This window comes from Terrapene carolina, unplaced genomic scaffold, assembly GCF_002925995.2.
Source record: "Terrapene carolina triunguis isolate 2854851 unplaced genomic scaffold, T_m_triunguis-2.0 Scaffold62, whole genome shotgun sequence".
Classification (NCBI taxonomy): domain Eukaryota; kingdom Metazoa; phylum Chordata; order Testudines; family Emydidae; genus Terrapene; species Terrapene triunguis.
Window position 1 is genome coordinate 41,239,292 of NW_020664413.1, and position 24,271 is coordinate 41,263,562.

Here is a 24,271-nt window from a genome sequence, read left to right on the forward strand (position 1 = left end):
TAGCAATGGCTGAGCCCCACCCCACCACTTTTTGCCGGACAGAAAAGATTTGTTTGGGCAGTGTGGGAACCACCTTGTCAAGTCTTATGATTTTATCACAAGATTCAGTATTTGGTTGTTTGGTTTTATTTTTAAATACTTAGACCCTGAAATCTTATGATTAGGAGAAATTCTCATCTTTTGTTAAAAATACATTTCTAGCCCTCATGGTTGCAGATAAAAGCTTGAAAACATGACCCCAGAGAACCCCAAAGGCCCAGAAAGCAGACAAAACAAGAAAATGTTACGTTCATTTTTAAAAAGTCTTGATTTTTAAGACCATCTCATAATTTTTGGGGAGCCTGACTCATGATTTTTAAACATTTGGGGTTGGCAATAGTGGAGGTGGGGGGAAAAGAGGATTGTTTGATGGTGGTGTAAAAATGACACAAAGATTTAATTGGGCACAAGAATTGACTGGGAGAGGAGAAGTAATTTATTTTGGAAGAATGAAGAGGCGGCAGTGTCAATGAAACAGGGATGGATTTGGGGAGGTCCCCCAGGTGGCTAGGGTGACCAGATGTCCCGATATTTAGGTGTTTGTCCCGCGTCCCGACCGATCTTTGGTCGGGATGCAATTCTTCCTGATATTTCACTCCACCGGCGGACCCTCCCCCCTCCCCCCCATGTGTCCCAATATTTTCTTCCTCTCATCTGGTCACCCTAGACCTGGCAGTTCAAGTAATCTGATTCCAGACCACATGAAGAACAAGTAGAGCAAGCTGTGCCTCATGAACAGTAGGAAGGCCAAACCCTGCCCTAGCCCATCCATTATGGACCTGGCTGCTGGCCCATATTGTAAGCCAAGACATAACACTGGGTAAGTGGGGATATTGGTGTGGGTTGGGAGGTCAGAGGCCTCTCCTCTCTGTCTTTCATACTTGCCTTAATGACCCAATTACTTAATATGTTTTGACTGAGGATGAGTCAACACCCTTTGACCATTGCCTGCATAGGCTTCTGAATCACCTTTTATTTCTTCTGGACTCCATTGTGCCTGTCACTGCCATTACATCCTCTCAAAAAAATAACATTAAGGGTGGGGGTTGAAATATTACATGAGAGGGGTCCCCCCAATGTGCCTGAATCACCCCTGGCTTTACAGAAAGGATGTTCCTCTTTATCTGTTAGGTAAATTCCATTCTCTGTCCAGGTGGCTATTCCTGCTGCACGTATTGGACATAGGTCCCAACATACTTCATCCCCAGTTCAGAGAACTGAGATAGGCTCATCCCTTCACATTTCAGTGTTTGTTTATAAACAAACTTAAGTTTGACATTGGGAAATGTTTTATTCCACAATTTGTCAATTTACCACACAGTTATCTAGACATGTAGTTTAGCTTATGCCAGCTAAAACAGTTAATCTGATTAACTGAATCTAGAACCTCCCAGATACCATATGCACCTGTGAATGTAGACTCATACTGTTTGTCCAAGTATAATCACTATATTCAACACACTGAAGCTCTTGTTATACACCAGTATGCTCTAATATAAATACACAGTTACCAGTATGCTCTGTTATAAACACAAAGTTATCTTGTCTGGATTGCCCAGTGTTAAATAAAAGTTGCTAAGAATGTTATCTTGGGCTATTCTAAATATGCATTGGAGGAGAAAGACATATTGATTAGTTGATTTTATCCTTTGGATGAAATACTCCACTAAAATCCTCCCTATCAACACCATTACTCCAGGAATATCAATGTTCCTGGAACAGTTTCAACTCATTCAAGGTGTGAGTGGGAGAACTGTACTCACTTGCTCCTCACAATTTGATACTCTTCCCCAACAACATACATTAGTTTATAATAGTCTCTATCATGCCCAACAATACCGAGGGATCCTCATAAGTTTCCATATTTACAAGACAACAAAAGCACTAGAAACAAGCAACATTTCACACAGACCCCAAAAGGAGGTAGGGCAGTGTGATGGACAGGGTTAAGGAGGAGAGCTGGAGAACTCACTTAGTGCTTCTAGATGATGAGCTAAAATCAATTTAGGATGAGACACAGCTGGGGAGGAGCTGGACAGCTACTATAAAGGAGGGGCTTCAGGAAGCCTGTGGGACAATAGACCGTGGGATCCTCTCTTCAGAAGAAGCTCTGACAAAAAAAGGACAGGAAAGACATGGAGCAGGCCTCAGTGATGAGCCATGATTAAATGATCTGGACTTCCTGAGAGAGCCCAGGAGGTATTCAAGAGAGCAATGGAAGGTCAAGCACAGGAACGCAGAATTTGGTGTAACTTTTGTATCTTCACCTGGGATTTTTTAAGAGGACTCCAGAGGGATCCCTTCAACCTCCTGATCTGAAACAGAGGTGAACGTAGAGAGGCTGTGGATCCTGGTACACAGTGGCTTGAAGAAGCTGTGGAGAAAGGCCTGCTGACAGGCTGAGGTGGAAAGAAGCCCAGGGAGATAGCAAGGGGTGGGTCTAAATAGACAGACCTTGCCTGCTCACTACAACATTCATGGGTTGGAACCCAGAGAAGAGGGAGAACCTGGGTTTCCCTAGCTGCCACCAGGGAAGGTGGCATGAAAACCCCTGATATAAGGGGATAAATTCTTGTGAAAGTCCTGAAATTAGTTTAAGTACCATAGGGTCCGCAGTTGGGAGCTTAAGGCATGAAAGGTCATGGGGCTTTGTTGGTGGGATTTCGTTGCTCCAGAGGGGGAGAGACTTTAAAGTGATCTGGCTGGAGGGCCAAGGCCTTAAAACGTAGTTGACCTAGCTACATCGCTCAGGGTCGTGAAAAATTTCATACCTTGTGCAACGTAGTTAGGTGAGGCTGCACGCAACCCTGACACAGTGCAAGGACTGGGCCTGCCCCTCAATGCCAGATGCACCAAGTGTGGGCAGGCAGGCTCAGGAAGGCAGTATCCAAGTGTGGAGGGATCCAGGTGTCGGTTGAGAGGGGTCTGTGTGGGGCAATCTGGGTGCAGGTGGCTCAGTGGGAGGATCTGGGTGCATATGGGTGCAACAGTTCTGGGTGCAACAGTAATGGGATTCTGCAGGGGGTGAAGGTGGTTGGGGCTAAGCAGGGGGTCTGGGTTTGGCGGGAATAGAGCTTGGAAGGGGGGGGGTCTGGGTGTGGGGTCCAGATGCTGTGCAAGTGGGGCTCAGTGAGGTGAGGATCCAGGTGCAGCTTGCTGGGGCTCAGTGGGGTGGGAATCCGGGTGTGGGTGGTTCGTCGGGGTGGCTGAGGTGAAAGGGGAGTAGGGCTCATCGGGGGATGCATGGGGTGCACTGAGTGCAGGGGTTGAGGCTCAATGGGAGTGTCTGGGTAGGAGGGTGTCTGGACACATGAGGGTTAGGCAGATGAAGGAGCAGCTCTCTGTACAGGGATCCCTCCCCTTGCAGCTGAAGAGCGATGGGTGCAGGAAGTGGCGGGGGAAGAATCTGCAGCTTCCTGCAGCTGGGAGAGAAATCTGGGGGTAGGTCTGATGTGGCCCTGTATGCCATGCAGGGGAAGAGGAAGCCCCGTCCTCCCCAGCCCAGCCGGGACTAGCAGCTGAGCCCGGTGCAGGGTAGGAGCCACCAACGGGGTCTTCCCCAGTCCTGTCCCCTACTCAGCAGTGATTTACCTCTCTGCCAGCTGCCCTGGGCCCCCAAAACATATTGCTGGGGAGGGTCACATGGCTGCTCTGTGGCTTTCCTTTGCTTCACCGTCAAAGTCATTTTTCTCTGGGGAAGCAAAGAAATCTGTGGGGGATATACATTTTGCGCATGTGCAGTGGCGCAGAATTCCCCCAGGAATAGTAGATGCAGCTAAGTCAATGGGGGAATTCTTCCCCCAACCTAGCTACTGTCTCTTGAGGAGATAGATTTACCACAGTGATGGAAAAACCTCTTCTGGCGCTGTAGAGCAGTCGGGGCTGGAGCAGCTGTTGGCAAGAGGAGAGCCTGCTATGCCATGCCCAGCCACAAGGTGGCTGTCATTCTACTGACAGGTGTCCCAAAAAACTTGAAGAATGTAAAATGTGTAAGACTGACCACAAAGAATAGCCATTCTAGGATGATAAAGCAATCTGATGTGCAGGCCCAGTTTCATTCTTGCACTAACAGCTGCAGACACCTAATGCCAACCACAAGACAGGACCACAGTCGGTAAGCAATATCATCCCCACCACATAAAAGTTGAGAGGGAAGGAAAGAAAGAGACAAAAAGGGCACTTCCCTTCTCCTCTTTCTCACTGATATATTTTATACACAGTACCACATTGTAGTCACCATCCTTCTTGTGTGCAAAATAGATACAAATTCCCATCTCATTGTTACTCCTTAAAAATTGCTTGAATGCCCGGAGCGGAGTATATTGCCTCATTAGCATTCCCTGCAGGTAAGTAGTGTAATTATATGATTGGCATTCTCTGCTAAGGCTGTTCAGAACACCAAGGGTTAGATCCACAGAGGGATTTAGGCACTTAATTGCCACTTTAAGTGCCAATGTCCAAAATTCAGATCCCCAACACACCCGCCAGCTGCTGCCTACCTGCATTTCCACTGATAGTTACCTAGGTACCTAAAAATCTGCAATGTGCACAGCCACTTAAGTTCTGATACCCATCCATTGTATAAGTGCCTAATTTGGGCTGTGGATTCCATTAGGAGGCAGGGTACCTTAAGTTAGGCATTATAACACTGAGCCTAAGTGCTCTTTGTGGATCTGCCCCAAGTAACCAGGTTGGCTTGTGAATATTATTTCTGGACGCTGACATCTTACTCAGCGTTACATACTAGTTTAAAAGGTTTATTTCTCATACCAATTGTTGCACTCCCCGAGAACCATACAAGAATTAAACACAGTTGGTGAGGCTAATGGATACATGTAGGGAATTTTGAGTTTCTCTAGATTTTTCTAGGAGATTCTTTGGCATTTTGCTATAATGATTCTTATCAAACACATTCTAAATATGTCTTCATAAGTTTATGAATTTGTATTTAGTAGTAGTTTTTAAATGGACTTCTCTTTTACCAAGTCCTACCATATAGCATGGAATTTCAAAGGGCCAAGAAAAGTGACAGTTCCTAGAATTATCTTCCCACAACTCCTTCTAATCAATCCAGAGGGGGGGAAAAGAAAACCATCAGCTCCTCTAATTTCTGTGCCTTGAAGGATGCTGACATGCCTATGCTTTACTAGTAGAATAAACAGTGATTGCAAGTATCTGATTTTTCAAAGGTCAGTCCTAGCATTCATTGCCATAATTGTGTCATGTATTACCTCTGTTGTCAACTTCCCCATTTCTACCCCTTAACTGCTAGGCCAAAGGAAGCCATTAGGAGTCTTGATTTAGTTTGAGAGTAAAAGCTGATGCCCCCCTCCCCCCCCCCCCCCCGAACAAATCCAGGTTAAGCATCCAAATCCTGGCTGGTCACCACTGTCTCCCAGATTCTTGAAACTGCAGTCTTAAATCACTTGAAGTCCCAGGTTGATTGCTGGGCTATCAGTAACCAAATCATATACAGTTCTACACATTTTCACTTCCTTAGAGTTCCAGTGTAATGCAGGAGATGGTGATCATACTTCATCTTTTAATCTTAATTATATTGTTTATACAGGTTAATCTGAGATCCACCCACTATGCACAAAAATGATTCATATCCCCTTGACTAGTCCAAAAAACTTCTCTGGTCTCTGTTTTCATAAAAGAATTTGGCCTTGTCCACAATCCTCCTACTCTAGCTGCATCTTATATTGGCATACAACTGCTGCTGCCTTAAGCTATACTAGCAAAAGTGCTTTTATGCTAGTATAAGTGTATATGCACAAGGGCTTATACCAGCATAGCTATGTCGGTATACGTTTTAAATCTAGACCAGGCCTTAGTGAATTAACATTATTTCCAAACAATATCAACACACTGAGTCCAGCCTCCCTTTGGTCAAATATAGATCTTTGACCAAATTACACTTACACACACAAATTTAACGTTCAAATACGTTTTTAAAATGTAAGCTAAATTCAGAATCCCTCTCTCAGCTGAACAAATACAGAGTCTTGTTATTTCTATACTGTGTGTTTTATTGGCAGTATTACACCATGATTCTGTCAACTAGCTAATAGAACTAATGTATCTAGAGAGTTACAATAGATTACACAGGGTGCCTAAGGAAATTGGGTGGGTCAGGCAAAAGGATCTGTTAAGGAGCGGGTTGGGCTTAATTAGTTTTTACATGTTTGGTACAGCAACAAAAATCTGCACTGCTGCAACAGCAAGTGGATTGAGCGGTTCTGTTGTGGCTCACTTTTGTAACTGCTATCTAATCACTATATACAGTACACAGCTCCATTTTGAAAGGTGTTTGAATAGCAGCCATCTCAGTGGGAGACCTACTGTACTTCAGGAAAGCGAGTATTAATGCAGTTTTCTTTCAAGTTAAACTCAGTACAAGCCTACGTCATAGTAAATTCAATAAATGCCAACTTTATTTACATCCTTAGATACATAAAAAACAGACATACACCATAAAACGCACATTTTAATTCACCAGCATCTAAAGAATTGCTGCCATCTCAACCATAGCTACACAGAAGCATTTGTTTGTATGTCAATCCATTTGAGACACTGAATCTACATTACTTGGAAAATAATTACCTGGTAAATGATGTCTTCAAACTATCCTTCTATACCTAGCCAGGCATGTACTATGTGCGAACACTGCCACAAGCTATTTATTGATTTATGTAGGAGGGTTTTTATGTTAATGGTGTAGTCATCTGGGAAGCATGATCCAGCCAGTTTACAGAACACTTTTCATCCTTCTAGATTTGTTTTACTGGATGTAAGATGGATGAACATATAACCAGATAAAGAACCTAATGAAGTGCAAAGAACTGGCTATTTGTTACTATTGTGGTTTCACCAGGATTATCCAAATTTTGGATAAGCCTGTTTTGACCCAAACATAAGAACACATCTGTCCTTATAGAGATTCTAAATAAATATATGAAAAAATTCAGTCTCAATAAACACCCATCTAGTATAAAATTACTACTTATATTATTTGAGCCTCAATTTAGTCCCTCTCCAGTGATAGTTGTCCATGTTAGAGAGAGACAGTAGATGGTTGCTACATTTATAGTGGGGAGTTCTAGTAGTAAAAGCAGCATCTATCACCAGGCTCTCTCTCATCCCTTGTTGTTTGTACCATAAGGGACTTTTAACTAGAAAAGCGTGAAAATGACTGACTATCTTCTGAACAAGTTAAATACCCTCTACATAAGTCAGATAAGCCATGCAGTTTACTAGATGTTGCACTAGCACACAGAATTGTATCCCATCAGCCCCCATTCTTAGGCATGGGAATCCATTCCACAAAGTTGAATCAAGTTCCAACATGAACCAATTCTACTGTGCTTCCGAACTAGGTGGACCAGTACTGCAGGTTCATGGTCACTAGAGCCCATCATATATACACACAGCCAACCTAGGAGCAAAAAAGAGCTTAAGATAAAGTTATGTTTGTGGCAGCCTTAACTCTATCCACTTATGCATTACAATATTCTCTTTACATCCGGGGAAGGATTAGAACAGTTCTCAACATCTCAGCAAATTGACACTTTTTCCTGGTGGCTGTCAGCCTGTGCTCCAGAAACTTAGGTTCCATTAAAAAAAAAAAAAAAAATCTCTATCCCCGATTATTAAAAAGACAACCTTCAAAATGTTAAATGTAACATGATGCACTGTTATCCTGAGGCTTCAAACAGCCTGAAGTAATAGAATTAATAGAAGTGAATTGTTGCCAATCGCTTGAATGGGAAGTTACCTCTGGAGGGAAAACCACCACTTATTTTTACCCCAATCTGAAACCCATAGGTGCTGGAAGTAGGGGTGCTGCCACACACCCTGGCTTGAAGTGGTTTCCATTGTATCCAGGGTTTACAGTTTGGGTCAATGTCTGTCAGCATCTCCATGATAAAAAATTGTTCCAGCACCCCTGCTGAAACCTGCTTTAAAAAGACATGATCACACGTTATTTCTCAATTAATACATCATAACATTTGTTATAATCTTAAATCCACATGTAACATCTCCCCAGGATACTTAATTTTGTTGACACTGCACATTTTCTTCTCAACAGTACAGCTTTCCTTAGGTGCAATTCAGGGGACACAGTTACCGACAGAGATAGCTGAAACAGATGGGCAAACTTTCATTATTATTCAGTTATACTTATCCTGTGGCATACTTAGAGTTTACTGTGTACTTTTCATAATCCAGGAGTCTTCTTTATGAATGCCTGGAATACACAGTAGTACGCAATACTTGAAAGTATTCATTTGTAGTACACAAGGTTATAGAAAAAAAAAGTATGATATTGTATTTGAGAAATAGTATTCATAGCAGAAATAGTATGCATTTGTGTATTTGAGCCAGCCCATAATGCATACGCACAAGAGCAGAGTTCAGGATTGTGCACCAACCTTTACTGTCATTCATAACTTTGGAGTCCTTAACAATGCAGCCTTAATATATTCTTATCACAGTTTTGTTTTCTATGAAAAAAGAAAAAAAAAATCCACAGCAGGGAGCGGTTTGGATAGGCACCACTGGAATGCCCTAGTCAAGAGACCTTAGCAGGCCTGCAGCAGGGAGCCCCAATCCTGCACATATTTGCCATTGTACCAGTTTTACCTCACAAAACACACACCTACATGGAGCAAGCTAGCCATTCAATCACACATAGCCCTGCCTTCTTTAGTGTCACTTCACCAGCCTCATGTTGGCATTATTAATCACTCATGACTCAATCCTGCACCCAGTGAAGTCATCGACTTCAATGGGAGAAGGATCAAATCCTTACTACACTTGCTTGACATGCAGTTTTTTTCCCTCTAGTCAGACATGTTTTGATCTGGCAAAGTTGTTTTAATTGAAATGGCACTTCTCACTGACGGCTCTTTTCCCATTCCAAAATTCAGCCTCATACCTACATACATTGATATAACCACACCAAAGGGGGCAGGGGAGTGGAAATCACAAGTGGGTTTTTCACTATAACAGGGAAAGAGTATATTGTGTTTATTCTTTTCTTGGTCATAAACTGATTAACTGTTTTGTTTAAACATTCCAAAAATTAATTAATCTTTCATGACTCCAAATTGTGTACATCTTCTGCCCTAAAAATTGAAAATTTCAGAAAGCTATGAGTGATGAAAAGAAGGATTTGGAAAGGCAACAGTTATGTAACCATAACCTTTGCCATCTTCATTGTTCCCACTCCCACTTAGAGGTATTATACAGTTAAACCAGCCAGATAAAATAAAACAAAAGAACCAAATATTAATGATACATAGTTGACAACAAGTCAGAGTGCAAATGCAGATACTTCACCAGTGCACACAATCATGGCAGTTGTGCAGGAAAATATAGGCCCATTATTGCACACAACTGCACTTTATAAAATGATGGGTCTTTATGTCCTCACTTCGTAAAGGTTCTGCATAGTACTCAGTTTATTACCTTGGAATGAGTTCACCCTACTAAGATTTTACCCTATTGTTCCAGTACATTTATTCATTTTAAAACTTATTCTTACACCATTCACTAAATTAAACCAAACAATTCCTTCCCCCCCCACCCCCCCAAATCTGCCCCTCAACAGATTCTGTCCCCTACCTCTTTGCAAGGCTCTTCTCCTGCGGCTACCCTTACTACTCCCCAGTGTGCCTGGGAGATTCTCTGCCTCCTAGCTCCTCCTATAGCTAAGCTATCTGCTCTCACACTGCTACCCCTTCCTAAAAAAAAAAAAAAAAAAAAAAAAAAAAAAAAAAAAAAAAAAAAAAACAAAAAAAAAAAAAAAAAAAAAAAAAAAAAAAAAAAAAAAAAAAAAAAACTAGTAGCAGCTCTGGGACTGCTCTACTCCCTGCCTCCTCAAAAAAAAGGGGCAGAGGTACTGAATGAGTCAGGCTCCACAGAGCTATGCTGGCCAAAACAAAATGGTTGGCAAATATGAATAAGATTATATCATTACATCTTTCTTATCCCCAAGATGTAGATCTGTTCCATTTACAACAAAATGTTTTACAAATACTCATTGCTGAAATAAACTGTTCAAAAAGGTAAGGAAATCATGAGACTTTAAACCCAAGGTCACTCAATGCAATGTCTGTTAAACATTTATTAGTTTTATGTAATAACTGTATCTGTTATCTTAGCAGAAACTGATTGCTCGTACATTTATAATCCACATATTTATACAATAAATATATTAAAGGTGACCAGCAGCTTTGTTTTAAGGTACAACCTTAAAATCAAATGCTGGCTGAGTGCCTCAAACAAAGAATGTAAGAGGGCATTTCTGCACACTTTAAACATTTTCTAGGGCTGCAACACGTTATCTCCCACAACTGCTGGCTACAGTTCGATAAGATGCTCCAATGTGCATTCAGTAAGGGAGGTCATATTCAGTGTTGAACTAGGATAGTGAATACAGGTTGCCTGTAGGATTAAGAAAGTCTAGTTCTTCCCCAAACCAGTATGCGTAGCTTTGTAAGTTTTCAGTGTTATTCTGTATGCTATAGGACAGAGATGACAAGTCTTTTTTTGCTCTAGAGTGAAAGAATGGCACTTGAAAATAAAACCAGTTTTTGTCATAGCTCAGAACCACAGTCCATCTTATACAGCCTTTCCCCTCTACCTCTTATCACAACAACTGTCTTTGGTTGAAGAAAGTTAGATGGAATTCCTTTGGGAATTCATCAATACCACCCTTAGCTCAGCTAAAGAAGTTTTTATTTCCCTACAAGGGTCAAGCTCTCTGTCATCACAGCAGTGTCAGCTCAGTGAAGAAATAGGCTAGGCTGGTAAATCAAGCAAGTAAAAGAAGGTTATCCCCAGATACAGCACCGTTGGCTTGTTCTCCTCCCTCCTTTCCTTGCTCTGTCCACCTCTTTCCTACTCTGTTGTTCACCTGAATGATCTTACCTCTGCTGCCTCACCCTGTGTGTGCTATGTTATACAGGTGGGGGTGTGAGATAACCCATGTGGGCTGCCACCTCAGGACAACTCTCGTGGTGTTGTTAAGGTTGACACCACTGTTAGAACAGAGTGAAAGAGAACTTTACAAAAAAGCACTTTGGGGGCAGAAAAAGGAGAAAAACATACTTATCTGGTTTCCTCAGTAGAAAGCTTGCATTCCCTGAAAGGTATGGCAACGTTACCAACAGCAACAACACAGTGAATGCTGAGCATATTATTCAAGAGCTGAAGGATGACAATTTACTGATGTACAAAACAGAAGAAGCACAATTATCCTGAATATCTGCTGACAAATTACGGTTTGTGTGCTGAATGTTCCAAGTCAACAAGATAACTTTTTATTTATTTACTAGATCACTTCTACAAGTACTTGCGTTAATTTTCAATAGAAGATACTATGGAAGAAGGCAGAGATTTAACTTCTTCTCGTCTAAAATTAGAAGCAATTTGTTAGGCAAAGGAACAGGATTACAACATGTAGGTCATGGCTTCAGGAAAATACAGTAGAAGGAGGATCCCAAATTCTAATTCTGGCTGTATCATTTTGTCCCCTTGGGCAAGTTACTTGACCTCCTTGTGCCAGAGTAAACAATAGGAAAATTAGATTAAAAATAAGTGGTCACTAAAAATATGAGCTAAAATATTCTGGGCAACACAGTGAATTCACATTATAACAGATTAGTAATCTTTTAAATATATTTTAAAATAAATCTCTGCTAGATTCTAATATTAAAGTATGGTCATGTCATAAGGATTTTGTAATATTCAGCCACAACACACACAATTTATTAAAAGCTTATTTTTCAGAGTATCGTATCTATTTGCATTTACAATAATGCTATGTTTCTGATATAAACAGTACAGAGATAGTCCAGATCATTCTGTAAGATCTTTAGAGTTTCCTACCAACAACTTAATTACTTAAATGGCTGCCATTTTCCCTTTTACCGGCAAATTAAATATAGAGGGTTATCTATAGATATCCAGAAGAGCTAAAAGGTGAGCAACGATTCCCCAGTGTGGACTGGAAAGGCCAAGTTCCTAATGCAGCAGATGGAAAGGGGCCAGAACTTCATCTGGCGTACATCTGTGTAGTTCCAATGAATTCAGTTGAGCTATACCAATTTACACCAGCTGAGGAACTGACCCAAGGTTCCTACATTTAAATTATATTCTTAAAATCTATTTGAGAGTGTTATGGAACACAAGAGAGAAACTATTGTGTGTTCCTTTCTATTAAAATGTCTGTCCTTATGTTATGCCAGCATAAGACAACACCACACTATTTCTACATGCAAGGTTTGTAGCCCAAATGGTCAAATTAGAAATTCAGAATCCAACTGTCAGAAGTTTCTGATTCTGAACTTCCTAACTTTTAACAACTTTTCTCAAGTTACAACACTGTAATGAGATTATTTTTAAAGTACTTCTGCTTTCAGTCTTAATAATAATAATAATAATAATAATAATATGGGAATTTACTTAGGAATCTTAAAAAAAAAATCCCCATCAAGATAATTTATACCTTTCAATAAAATCAAGTGAATTTGTTTCCGCTGCATACTGCATTTGACTAGTGATGCAACCCTTGAGGCTGTAAATTTAAACCTCTTACTGACTTTTGAGTGCATAACCATTCCTCTGCAGAATTACTGTTGAAAATCTGCATAGACTGATGTATAAACAGCTATTTTGCTCAAAGATGTTAAAAGTACCAGTGGAAATTCCTTGAATTGAAGATGTTTGACTAATGGAAACTTAGAAGCTGAGCAGAGCTTCTAAATCCCTGGATTCAGAGTTACCTTGCTTATGGCCTTATCTACCCTAGTAAATTTTAACGTGCAATGCATGGACCCCATAATGGACTTTAAGATATGTGACAATACAGAATTTCAAACAGTGCACACACAGGTGATCACACCACTGACTAAACTACATTTGCTCTAAAGATATCTAGCCACCATATCATCCACCACTATGTCAATCTCTACCAGTGCAACATCAGTGTAGATGACAAGCACTAGTTGCAAAGGAACAATTAGTCCACTTACCACTGTTTCAGAATATACCAGTCACTCCTTGGGTGGCCTCTCTGGTTAAGTTTGCCTGAGATCAAGTTTTCCCAGAATCCTGTCACTTGTAGAAACTGAGCTGCACCAATTTTTAGATCATGATGCACATAACACTCTAACCTACAACCCCTTCTTTGAGATCACTATGTTACAAACCAGCTTTTGGAGCACAGCTCTGAAGAAGCCAACCTGTGAAAATGCTGCAAGATGGCCAAAGGCAGAAATTAGGGCACTTGTTAACATGTGAAGTCATGAGATGATTTAGGTGCAACTAAACCTAATTTGGAATATCCTGTTTTATGACAGAGTGTCCAAGCATCTTGCCCAGCAGTATCTATCACTCTGGGAAACTGCCAGAAGATAAAGGGACTGAAGGTCCAACATATCGAGATGTGGAATGCCAAAAGCAGCTAGGGGCAGGTAGAAAATCCTGACTATTTTATGCCATGCTGCTTGTAAGTTTTGAGCAGGATACTTCAAAAAACATTCATTCCAGTGGCACAATCACTGTTCCATCCTAATTGGAGTGGCGAGCAGGCAAGTACCACTCTTAGTCACAAGCATTTCAAAAAAAATAAAAGGAATTTCCTCTTAGCTTGTTATGACCAAGCAGCCATGAAAAGATTGACTAGCTCCATTTAGTCAAAGCAACTTTTCTTTAGATGAGTTATGTGAAGACTTTTTCAAAGTATCATAATGGGATATTAATCTCAAATGCAGCAAATAGGCAAGTTCTCAAGAACAAAACAAAACTGATTTTTTTTTTTTTTTAAAAAGGTGTCTTGACAGATTAACACACAAGCACAGTCAACTTGTCAGGTATATAAGCCATGTTTTGCAAGAGGCTCTGCCTGGATTATATCATACTTACAAAATACAGCATGCAATACCAATACAATAAACAGCAATAATTTTTAAACTGCAGGTGGATAACTTTTTTCAATGTCACACAGCAACAAAGAAGGCCTTTCCTTAAAAGGTTTGAAAGAATTTAAAATTAATTTTCAGCTCCAGTTTTAAATCCTGGAAATTTGACATTTTCAGTCTGATTGTATACCACTTGGGGCTGAGATACTGGGATGCCATTAAATTTAATGGATATTTCTTTACCCCTCCTTTTTAGTTTTATTACTCATTAAAAAAACAGTCTGTCTTGGAGAGTGATGTCCTCGGTCTATAACACAGATACAGAAATGGTTGGACAGTGCAGGCTTCCCTGTAGTAATGTGCCTCAGTTCTGACCTGAAGGGACCACCTCAAGACAAAAGAGCTTATTTCAGTACTGACCCTTTTAAGTCTGCTGACAATATTCCCAAATAACAACAGGTGTGGTTGTTTGATGTGGATGAATGTCAAGTTAGAAACTGGACTTTGATATATCTTTTAATTTCTGCTATCAGTGTAGAAAGACCTCACCATCTTCACAGTATCGTATATGCTGTTAGTCTCCTAAGCAAAAGTTGCAACACTGTTAAAATCCCAGAATTTCATGTGTATGACCATAGGAAACTAATTTACCATAACTGACAGTGTGTACATGGCCATCATTTCATCACACTGTTCTACCTGTTTCCCCCATACTTACGAGGTAGCAGGGAACTGACATTCAGAAAAGGCCTGCTCCCAGAGGACTTCAGAAAGTAGATTTCATATCAGTTTTTATCCCCTGCCCATTCAAAAGAATGAAGTTGTTTCAGGACAGCACAATACTCTCATGGCTGTTGCATTTCTTGTTGGAGGGCCATTCAGCTACTGATCTAGGATTAAGTTGTTATGGAGGACTGGCATTTTGCCTCCCATTATCACAGGGGCATTTTTTCAAATAAAGCAACAAATACTGTAGGGTTGGTCAAGGTAGGGCCTTTTTAAAGGGATAGTGCTAAGGGATATAGCCATTACTGTATTTGCACAGTAACATTTCTAAAAAAAACTTTAATATACATTCCAACTGCACAGCTAAATTTACTCTGAGCCAATTAGTCTAATTTACATCTTCATGCAGCTCTGCAGCATATAAATTACCCCAGCCTACGTATAATATCTGAATTTTACTCAGTGTCACATTAATAGCTGTGCTAGGAATTAAAAAAAAATAATTGAGAGGGAACAATTATACTGTTACCAAAAATAAGCTTATTTATTATGAGACCCACTTATTAACATTTCCATACTATGACTCTGATGCATCAAATTGTCATTTTTGTGTTAATTGTTATGAAATGAACGTAAGAGACTATGGAACATAAAACCAAAGCAGACAAAACCCATGTATTCAATAACTGTTTTGGTTTATCGGTGCTAGGGCTACAATAAAATGTCTGTTACAAAATCTGAGCAAATATTTTAGAAAGAATTCAAAATGGCTGGAGACTAGAAACAGAAGAGGCTTCATAAAAAAGAAAAACTGTTCATCTCCAAAGAGGTCACATAACTACACCACCATTTTTCTCCACATTTGATGACCATAAATTTCTCAGTTATCCAAATAACTTTATAAACCAAATTCACAGCCCTAGTTAGGGCTTAAGACAGTTGCGTGCTTGGAAAGGGCTTTGTTTAAAACATGTACTCTTGGGTAACCAGGATACAAGCTGAAAGTAAAACAGTGCACTCCTTTGAGGAATGCATACTTTCCTCCTGTTCTAATGTTTTTTCATTTTACTTTTCTCTTTTTATAAAAATTCTAAAAATTAATTTAAAAAAAAAATCCAGAGTTCAAGTGTTCACTGCTCATGCTTCACTACCGTATTGTGTACCGTAACCTACTATTCTCAGACTTGAGCAATACCTAAGTTTATAGTTAGTAAACATATTACCAACAGTTAAGGAGTGATTGTTGCTGCCATTGCTTTTTCCTGTCCAAACTCCAACTCCAAGTAAAAAAAAAATATTAAAAACACATTGCGTACTTTAACTCCAAATTCCTTTGCTCATTTTATCTTCAGACTAGGCTTTCATGTTTTAATGTAGTTATATATTTATATATCACTGATAGTTCCATTGGCTACATTTCTTACTGGTTGATGTAATTGCTTAGCTTAGTAAAACAAACATGTAATAAGGCTATTAGGTTGATTGCTACTGATCAGTATTAAAGTTCTACTGTAAATCAGTCTGCTTTTGAAAATGCCAAGTTTACAGTTTCATGTGTTCAACTACTCTTACCTGACTCTTTTTGCTTTAAGTAAAAAGGTTGCATAAGCAGTAGATGAACTTTTTCCAAAACCTGTTAAACTAGATTACTACAAAGAAAAAGAATCTGTACAATTTGTTGTGACTTTCCATTTACCAAAATTTGCTCTTTGCCACATCCTGTATATACAATCTTAACTTTCTCTGTCAAACTTATATCAAAAAAGGAATAGATTTTTAAAACAAAATGTTTCTGTTCTTTTAAGAACCTGCTAAACTAAAGAAATACATTATTTAGGGTTGGAAAGTGATGCTTTTTGAGTCCAAAACAAACTTTAATTAGGTGATTAACCTGGTGACTTTGGAGGACTTTTTGCTGATTGCAATTCAAAACACAGCAGCAAGGGATTAATATTTAATTCGTGCCAACAGAGTTACTGTTGAGACTTGTGCTCCACTAAGCCTCAGTCAATACAATTATTGTAAATACACCGCACCTTCACAAGCTGGCACATTTATACTCAATGGCTTAACAATACTAAGCTTATCTTTGCATCATTTCAAAGAGAAAGGAAAAAAAAGCTGATGTGGCAGATACAAAAGCAAATTAAAACCCTACCTTCACCCAACCCAAAGTCATTTTTACATAACTAAACCTTTCCTGACACTCCTAGTTTCTTTGGTTTAATATACAGATGCAGAAGGATGTGTGAATGTGTTTGTTAAGAAATAATATTGATTAGAAACCGCATTGTATGGTACCATTCTATAGTCAAGACAGGCAACAATCTTGCTACAGAGTAGTTTAAATGAAATTTTTATTTCCTCCCTTTCCATTAAAAAAAATAAATTGCATAGCTCTGATGTTATAACAAAATGCAGAGTCTTTTTTTTTTATATCTAATGGAGAGACATCCTTCCTTCTTAGGTATGCCAGTTTACCATGTTTCTGTAAACTAAATAAAACAAACTGGCGTTGTTTTATTAAGACAGTCTCGTATCAATGCTTTTTTGATGCTTTTGAAAAGCTTCTACAGCTTCTTGTTGAAGGACCAAAGTTAACATTAAGTTTGGTAATTATCAATAGAACAGTGGTATAATTCAGAAGTAGATAATTGAAATGTCATGTGTTCATTCGCTGCTGCTAATTCCTACCTCAACACCTCAAAGTGGTGCAGGAGTGATCCTGGCTTGTCTGGCAGTGAGGATAGCGGAGTGTATTCTTCAGTAGGTTCAACCATGCTATTAAGGTGTCAGACTTCAAACCCATGGAGAGGACAGCTGTCCTCCTTCTTGAGGCTGGGTGTTAGCTCAGTTGAGGAGATAAACGAACCACTGACAGCATAGCCAGTGGGTGGATGAAGAAATGACTAAAAACATGAATAAATGGTCCCCAACTCCTTGTGCACTCCTCTAGCTGTTCTATGACTGTGGTGGGGAGTTCAGTCAATGAGAGTCTGTTCAGAATCTCAGGGGCCAGAAAAAGGACTGCCCTCTCAGTGTGCACCTATAACTGCAGGACACTGACGAGAGACAATTCGATCAACCATCAAATGGAGGAGAAGGCAAGGACAGCCTGCGACATCCTTGGTCTCTGTGAAATGTGGCGAAGAAAGGAGATGGAAGTGAAGTGGAGGGACAAAAGTGCCATCATGTTGGGAAAAGGAGAAGGCATGAGAACCATTGGAGGAATCTGCTTCATCATCAACAAGGAATGGTCTTCAAAAATCATCTCCTGCAAGTTCAAGTCATCGCACATCGGAGTGCTACTCCAACTGAACAAGAACAGCGTCCTCAAGATTATTAGGATCTATGCTTCCACAAGCACAAGCAAAGAGGACGATATGGAAGAATTCCATCAGGAGCTTGAGGAAACCCTCGCTCAAAAATCCACATATATGATCATAATAGGAGATTTCAATTCCAGAGTTGGAAGAGGGGAAAGAAGGTATAGCATTGGCAAACAAAATCCATGAGGAGAGCGACTGGCAACTCTGGTGAAGACGAAAGAAATGTTCATTGGTAACACCTGGTTTAAGAGGAAGGCTGAGAGGAGGTGGACGTGGATCATGCCCAATGCGAAGAACAAGAACGAGATTGATAAGCAGTGCATTGTACAAGACATCTTAGTAGTACCATCATTTAACACCGGTAGTGACCATAGCTTGCTCAGAGCATGGCTCAACTTCAATGAAAAGATGGAGAAGCAAATCAGAGACAGCGGCCAAAAATATTTGACGAGGCAATCTTGAAAGTGAACATTTCCAAGGAAGACTGAAGTCTTTTAGATAACTGCTATGAGGATTACAAAAAGTCACTAATAAGTTGAGGCAATGCATGAAATTAGCCAAGAAAGAAAGAGCGAAGGGAAGAATCTCGGAGGAAACAGGGAACTTGCTAGAGAAGTGGAGGAATACGAAGCAAAATGATGGTGACAAAACTTGAGTACCCCCTCCTCTGCAAGTTGATATGAAGAAGACTAAAGGAGGACTTTGAGAAGTATGGATATGAAAGGCTCTTAAAGATAGCTGAAGATCGCAGAAGCCTCAAAAAAATGCAAAAGGGAATTGACACTATACAGGTCAACAATAATGACGCTGAAGAACAGGGACGGAAAACCAGTAATTGAGAGAACAGGGATGGAAGCGGTCTGCAAAGATTTCTGCATTGAACTGTTCGCATCTCAGATAAATGTCCCAGTACCAATACTTCAACAGACCAATGAGCATGTACTCCCAGTCCTTGTCAGAGAAGTTTGACATGCAGTTCACCAAATGAAGGAAGGAAAAGCCCCAGGTAAAGATGGACTGACAATCAAAATTATAAGAGCTGGAGGCTAAGACCTCTGCGAAACCCTTGCTCAGAAGTTTAGCAGTTCCGTGGAAATTCAGAAGATACCATCTAACTGGAAGGAGTCCAATCCCATTCTGCTGTACAAGAAGGGCAATCGTAAAAATCTAAAGAACTATCCTCCAATATGCCTGCTCTCATGTCTACAAGCAATTCACCAAAATAATAATAATAATAAACCGACTCTCACAGAGTCTGGACGAGCAGCAGCCGAGAGAGCAGGCAGGCTTTTGAAGGAATTTCAGCACAATGGACCATATTTTCCACTATAAACCAGCTATTGGTATGCTCAAGGGAATACAAATTCCCTTCATGTATTGCCTTCGTCAACCACGAAAAAGCGGTCAACAGCACAGAGATCAATGCAGTGTTAAAAGCTCGAGCAGGACATCAACACAAATTATATCAAACTATTAAAGGAAGCAAATTCTGACTGCACTACAGATAACTTTGATACTTCCCTTCACATCCCAGTTAAGAAAGGTGTGAAACAAGGAGACACGGTTTCACCAAAAAACTCTTCACAGCCTTCCTCGAAATAGTAATGAGGTGGATGAATTGGAAGGGTGGAATCAACATCAACGGAGAGCAGTTAAACCATCTCAGATTCATGGACGATATTTTGTTGATCGCCGAAAATACCATCAAACTACAGAAAATGCTGCGAGAACTCAACACAAAAAGCAGCCAAGTCAGATTGAAAATTAACTGCTTCAGAACGAAATTTATGCGGTCTGATACCTTGCCAAAAGTCCAAATAACAATCCAGGGAGAACAAATAGAAGAAGTTGAGCAATATGTCTATTTGGGCCAAGAAATTAACATGCCCTACAATCAGGAAGGTGAACTCTCGCAAAGAAAGCAAGCAGGCTGGTGCGCATTCAATTCTATCAAGGATGTCCTTCAAGGTGGGGGGGAAAAAACCAAACAAACAAACAAAAACAAGGGAACACACGCAAGCCTCTTCAACACAACAATACTGCCAGCAATGTTGTACGGCAGCGAAACATGGGCACTGACGAAGACACAGGAGTAGCAACTGTCTGTCATGGAGAGGGTGAGGGAAAGAAGAATTCTGGGAATTTCAATCTGCGACCGAGTCCCCAATGAAGTGATCAGACAGCAAAGTGGAGTGCAGGATATTGTCGTTGAGAGTAGGCATGGTAAAATGTGATGGGCCAGGCATATAGCTGACAATTGATGGACTGCAGGTGTTGCCGAGTGGTACCCATGGGAACTGAAGTGACCACTCGGCCGATCTCCAAAGAGATGGGAAGATTTTATCATGAAAAGACATGGCCACATATGGAGAAAGAAGGCCAGGATACGAGAAGAATGGAAGATGTGTTGTGATCAGCACAATCCATACGAGGGCTGAAGGACCGAAGGATCAAGGTGTTCATTAGAATTTTCTTCTTCCACTTCCAGTGTTTCTCAAACCAGGTGGTCCTATCTATTCCACAGAGGTTCCATGGAACTTAAGAAAATTAATACCCTTCCCCACCCTGGCTTACTAAATTGATTTTGGTTAGGACCACAAAGGGAGCACTATCCTCCAAACAGTTAATACTCTGTTTTTGGTGAGTTCTAAAGGGAAATGACTCAACAGAAAAAAAAGCAAAGCACAGATTTTGGGTATGGGAAATGGTACAGTTTGTAAGTATTTTATTTTGATCAGTCATTCATTTTCAGTTACATATTTTGGCCTTTATGGTTGAGAGCCAATGTAAACTTTCCCCACTTTTTCAAAAAAGGTGGGGATAAGGAGCCAAAGTTATTCTTCCTTCTGAAACATTGATGGGAAATGTACACAAACCTCCCACACAGTACCATAAAAATGGCTGTAGTTCTTACATGCATGTGAGATAATCCAGCTGCTCCTTGCCTACATTGAATGTTTTCTTTTCCTCCCAGTTTGGTCTCTTGAAAACATTTTTCAAATGAGTAATTTAGGCCAAACATCTCTAACTTTAGGTGCTAAACTTGAGTTCTTTAGGCCCTGATTTTAAGAGGTGCTGAGCACTCACACCTCTGTTCATTTCAATTGTAGTTGTAGATTCTCAGCAGGACACAGGACTGTGTACACATTTTGGATATTTACAAAAAAAAAAAAAATCCTGCCTATTTGAGCTGGTGGGAGTTAGAGCTTTATCAACACTACAGCAGCTTCTGGTATTTTATCACCATTATACTTAGACCCACAGAAACAGTTAAATACATCAGAGACTCCTGGAGCCTTGTCTACATTACAGCTTCCACTGGTTTCACTGAAGGAGTGAGTTTTTGTTTGCTTTGTAAATTTTCTTAGTGTAGACAAGAGCTACGTCTCAAGTTGAACACACTAAAATGGGGACACCCACAACTAATGGACCCTTTCTAAAGTTTGGGTACCAATTTTTTAGAGATTGTGTTTTCTTCCCTCCTCTACTCGGTTATATTTTGTCCTTATTCTTAGAGATCTGGCTTTATTCAGATTTTAACACTTATCCTCATATGATGTATAGCTGTAGAATTCCACTGTCAAGGGATAACGGTGAGGCCCTTTTTTCACTAACTCAAAAGTTCTCTGTTAGTGTGACAAATGGGGGTTCTGTCTGTACCACTTCTGAAACTATATCATGAAATTACAGTCATGTATGATGGATCCCCTATGAGTTACCAGGGTTGTTTCATGTCTCTGCCAGGCCAGAGACTATGGTGAGTGATCAGCACTCAATGATCATCTATTCAAAGTAAAACACCTTGGGACAATAGGTTTGCTCTACCTGTCAGAAGAGGCTTCCTCCTCCTGTCAGAAGGGAGGGTGTTTTGGGCAGAACAAAAGAAGGAGAGGAGAAGTCTATAAAGGAGCTCACAGGGCGGAACACCACAATCCCATAGACTCCTACCCACACACAGACAACCCCAACCAGTCATATACCCCCATATGCAACCCCCGTTCAGCAATACAACCCATGCATGTACTTACCCTCTCTCTCTCTCACACACACACACACACACACACACACACACACACACACACACACCCCCAACCACTTGCACACAGAGAACAGGTCTCTCCTCTAGGCCTTTCTGCACCAGGCTGAGCTGAGTTGCAATGAGACCCGTGTCTGCCCATTTGGAAGCAGCAAGGGACTCCCTCCCCAACACACACCTCCCTCTTAGGATGACCAGATGTCCCGATTTTATAGGGACAGTCCCAATTTTGGGGTCTTTTTCTTATATAGGCTCCAATTACCCCCCACCCCCGTCACGATTTTTCACACTTGCTGTCTGGTCACCCTATTCCCTCTGGACTCCCTTCCTAGACATTAGTAGTGAGAATCCGTGGAAAGCTGCAGTAAAGGGCCCACACCCCAGCACCTGGCACACTGTGACCACTCCCCAAAACAAATACTGAACAATGACAATAGGACCCTGGGCTGCTGAGCAACCACTCCTCAGTCTCCCAGTGGGGGGAAAGGGAAAGACACCCAAAGGTCTATGTGTAGTCTCTGAAGCCCAGAGCTGCAGACAAAAACATTCTGGAACAAAAAAAAAAAACAAAAAAAACCCAGCACAAGAGAATGAGAGAAAATAGAACTGTTCCATTACTGTGAAGTTGGGGAAGGCACAAAGAATGGGACAAGTGGCTTTAGATACTAGGGAGCATTGGATCCAATACAGCCCCAAGATGGGGAATGGGATGTGGGGCCTTTTCCCTCTAGGGGGCACCAGCTTAGGGGTGCAGCATTCAGCAAGCCAGTTCTTGGAGACACCAGCACCTGCTCGAGGATTTGGGGTGTTCTGCACATGATCTGCTCTGTGCCTCCTGGGCAGGGCCTGGATCCACCTCTGTACATAGCACCAGGCACGGAGCCTCTCCATCTCTTCCTCCAAAGCCACTGCCCTTGGGAATCTGGGTCAGTTTTTCCCCAAATCAAAGGCTTTCATCCTCTTATTTTCCTCTATTTAAAGAAAAATAAAATTGCCAGGAACTCAACACTCCTGAGCAACCCTACAATAATAAACCATTGAGTACAAGTAACCCTACAATAACAAACCAGTGTGGAGAGTCTGCACAGCCCAGCACTGCTGAGCAACCCCATAATCACAAAGCAGCCCAGGCATGCCAAGGGAGGGAAAAGCATTGGCTGGGAAAACACATTTATGTGATAAGTTCCTGCTCCCCTTTTGTTACAGACAAACATGAAGGACAGAGTACACAGTGAGCTGACAGGGGAATCAGAGCTGCCTGCCGGGAGCACTCACCCCATGGTAATAGGCTGGGCATTACACTCATCTGCCACTGCAGCGGGGCAGGGCTAGGAGGGGGGCAATGAGCAGGAGTTAAGGGTGACAGGGAAGAGGCAGTAGGGAGGATGAAGGTCAAGGAGGGGGCAACTGAAAGGGAAGCAAGGGGATGGCAAGGGCAGGAAGGGTCAGAGCGGCTCAGTTTGAGACAGCAAGTCCCCAGCTCCCTAGTGCCTTGCTCTGAGGGCCAGCACAGACGCAGGCTGTGGAGCTGGGGTAGAGCCATTTTGCACCAGATTAAGATGACAGAGGCTGCTGCAGGGGCAAGGAAGGCAGAGGGGTGGAGGATCCTGACGAACACAGATAATTCCCCCAGGACTCCCAAGGGAAGGGTGAGCTAGTGAGGGACATTGCATTTAGAATGTTTTATTGTGTATGATCTATATTTTCCTGTGCTTTCATGATTAAATATAAAGAGCATAAATATATTAGACTGAACAAAATGAGTGTACAGACTGCTTCACAACTGCTGCATGCCGCTGAGAGTGTTAAATTATACACCAGAAGCTTCACTCCTTAAGGGTGTGTTTTAGTACTGGGGAGTCTGAAGGGCCAGTACTGCATCCCGAGGAGCACAGCGTCTGAATAGCAGGTTCTGACACTTGGAGGGGGGTGCCAGAGAAGATCTGCACCCTGAGTGTGCGCCCAGGGACCCAGACATTGGGGCAGTGGCTGGACTCCATTTGGATTTCAGGGGCCTGAAACACCGTGGGGATTCAGAGCAGAGAAGCTTGGATTCCCCTCACAGCAGTCCTACTGGATGGCCAGGAAGGAGTGCTCACTAGGATCTGTTAAAGAATGTCATAAATGGCTACAGGATGTATTTGTTTGTCTTCTCCTGAAGTCCCTTTCTTATATGTAGGGCCCTACCAAATTCACGGTTATGAAAAACG

The 24,271-nt window shown here is 41.2% G+C and overlaps 1 protein-coding gene across 3 annotated transcripts in view; it reads right to left on the reverse strand.

The window, feature by feature from the left end:
• The window catches only part of NFE2L2 (nuclear factor, erythroid 2 like 2), a 40,484-nt gene that overhangs the window by 10,679 nt on the left and 5,534 nt on the right, over nt 1–24,271 (reverse strand). The window contains exon 1 of one of the 3 annotated variants that reach the window (XM_024198496.2): nt 17,391–17,709. The exons of 1 other annotated variant lie outside the window; for it this stretch is intronic. The gene's annotated coding sequence lies outside the window, so the exon portion shown is untranslated. Of the gene's footprint in view, nt 1–7,816; nt 8,559–17,390; nt 17,710–24,271 lie in introns of those variants that run through there. One more of the 3 variants, XM_024198495.3, reaches the window with a different exon arrangement.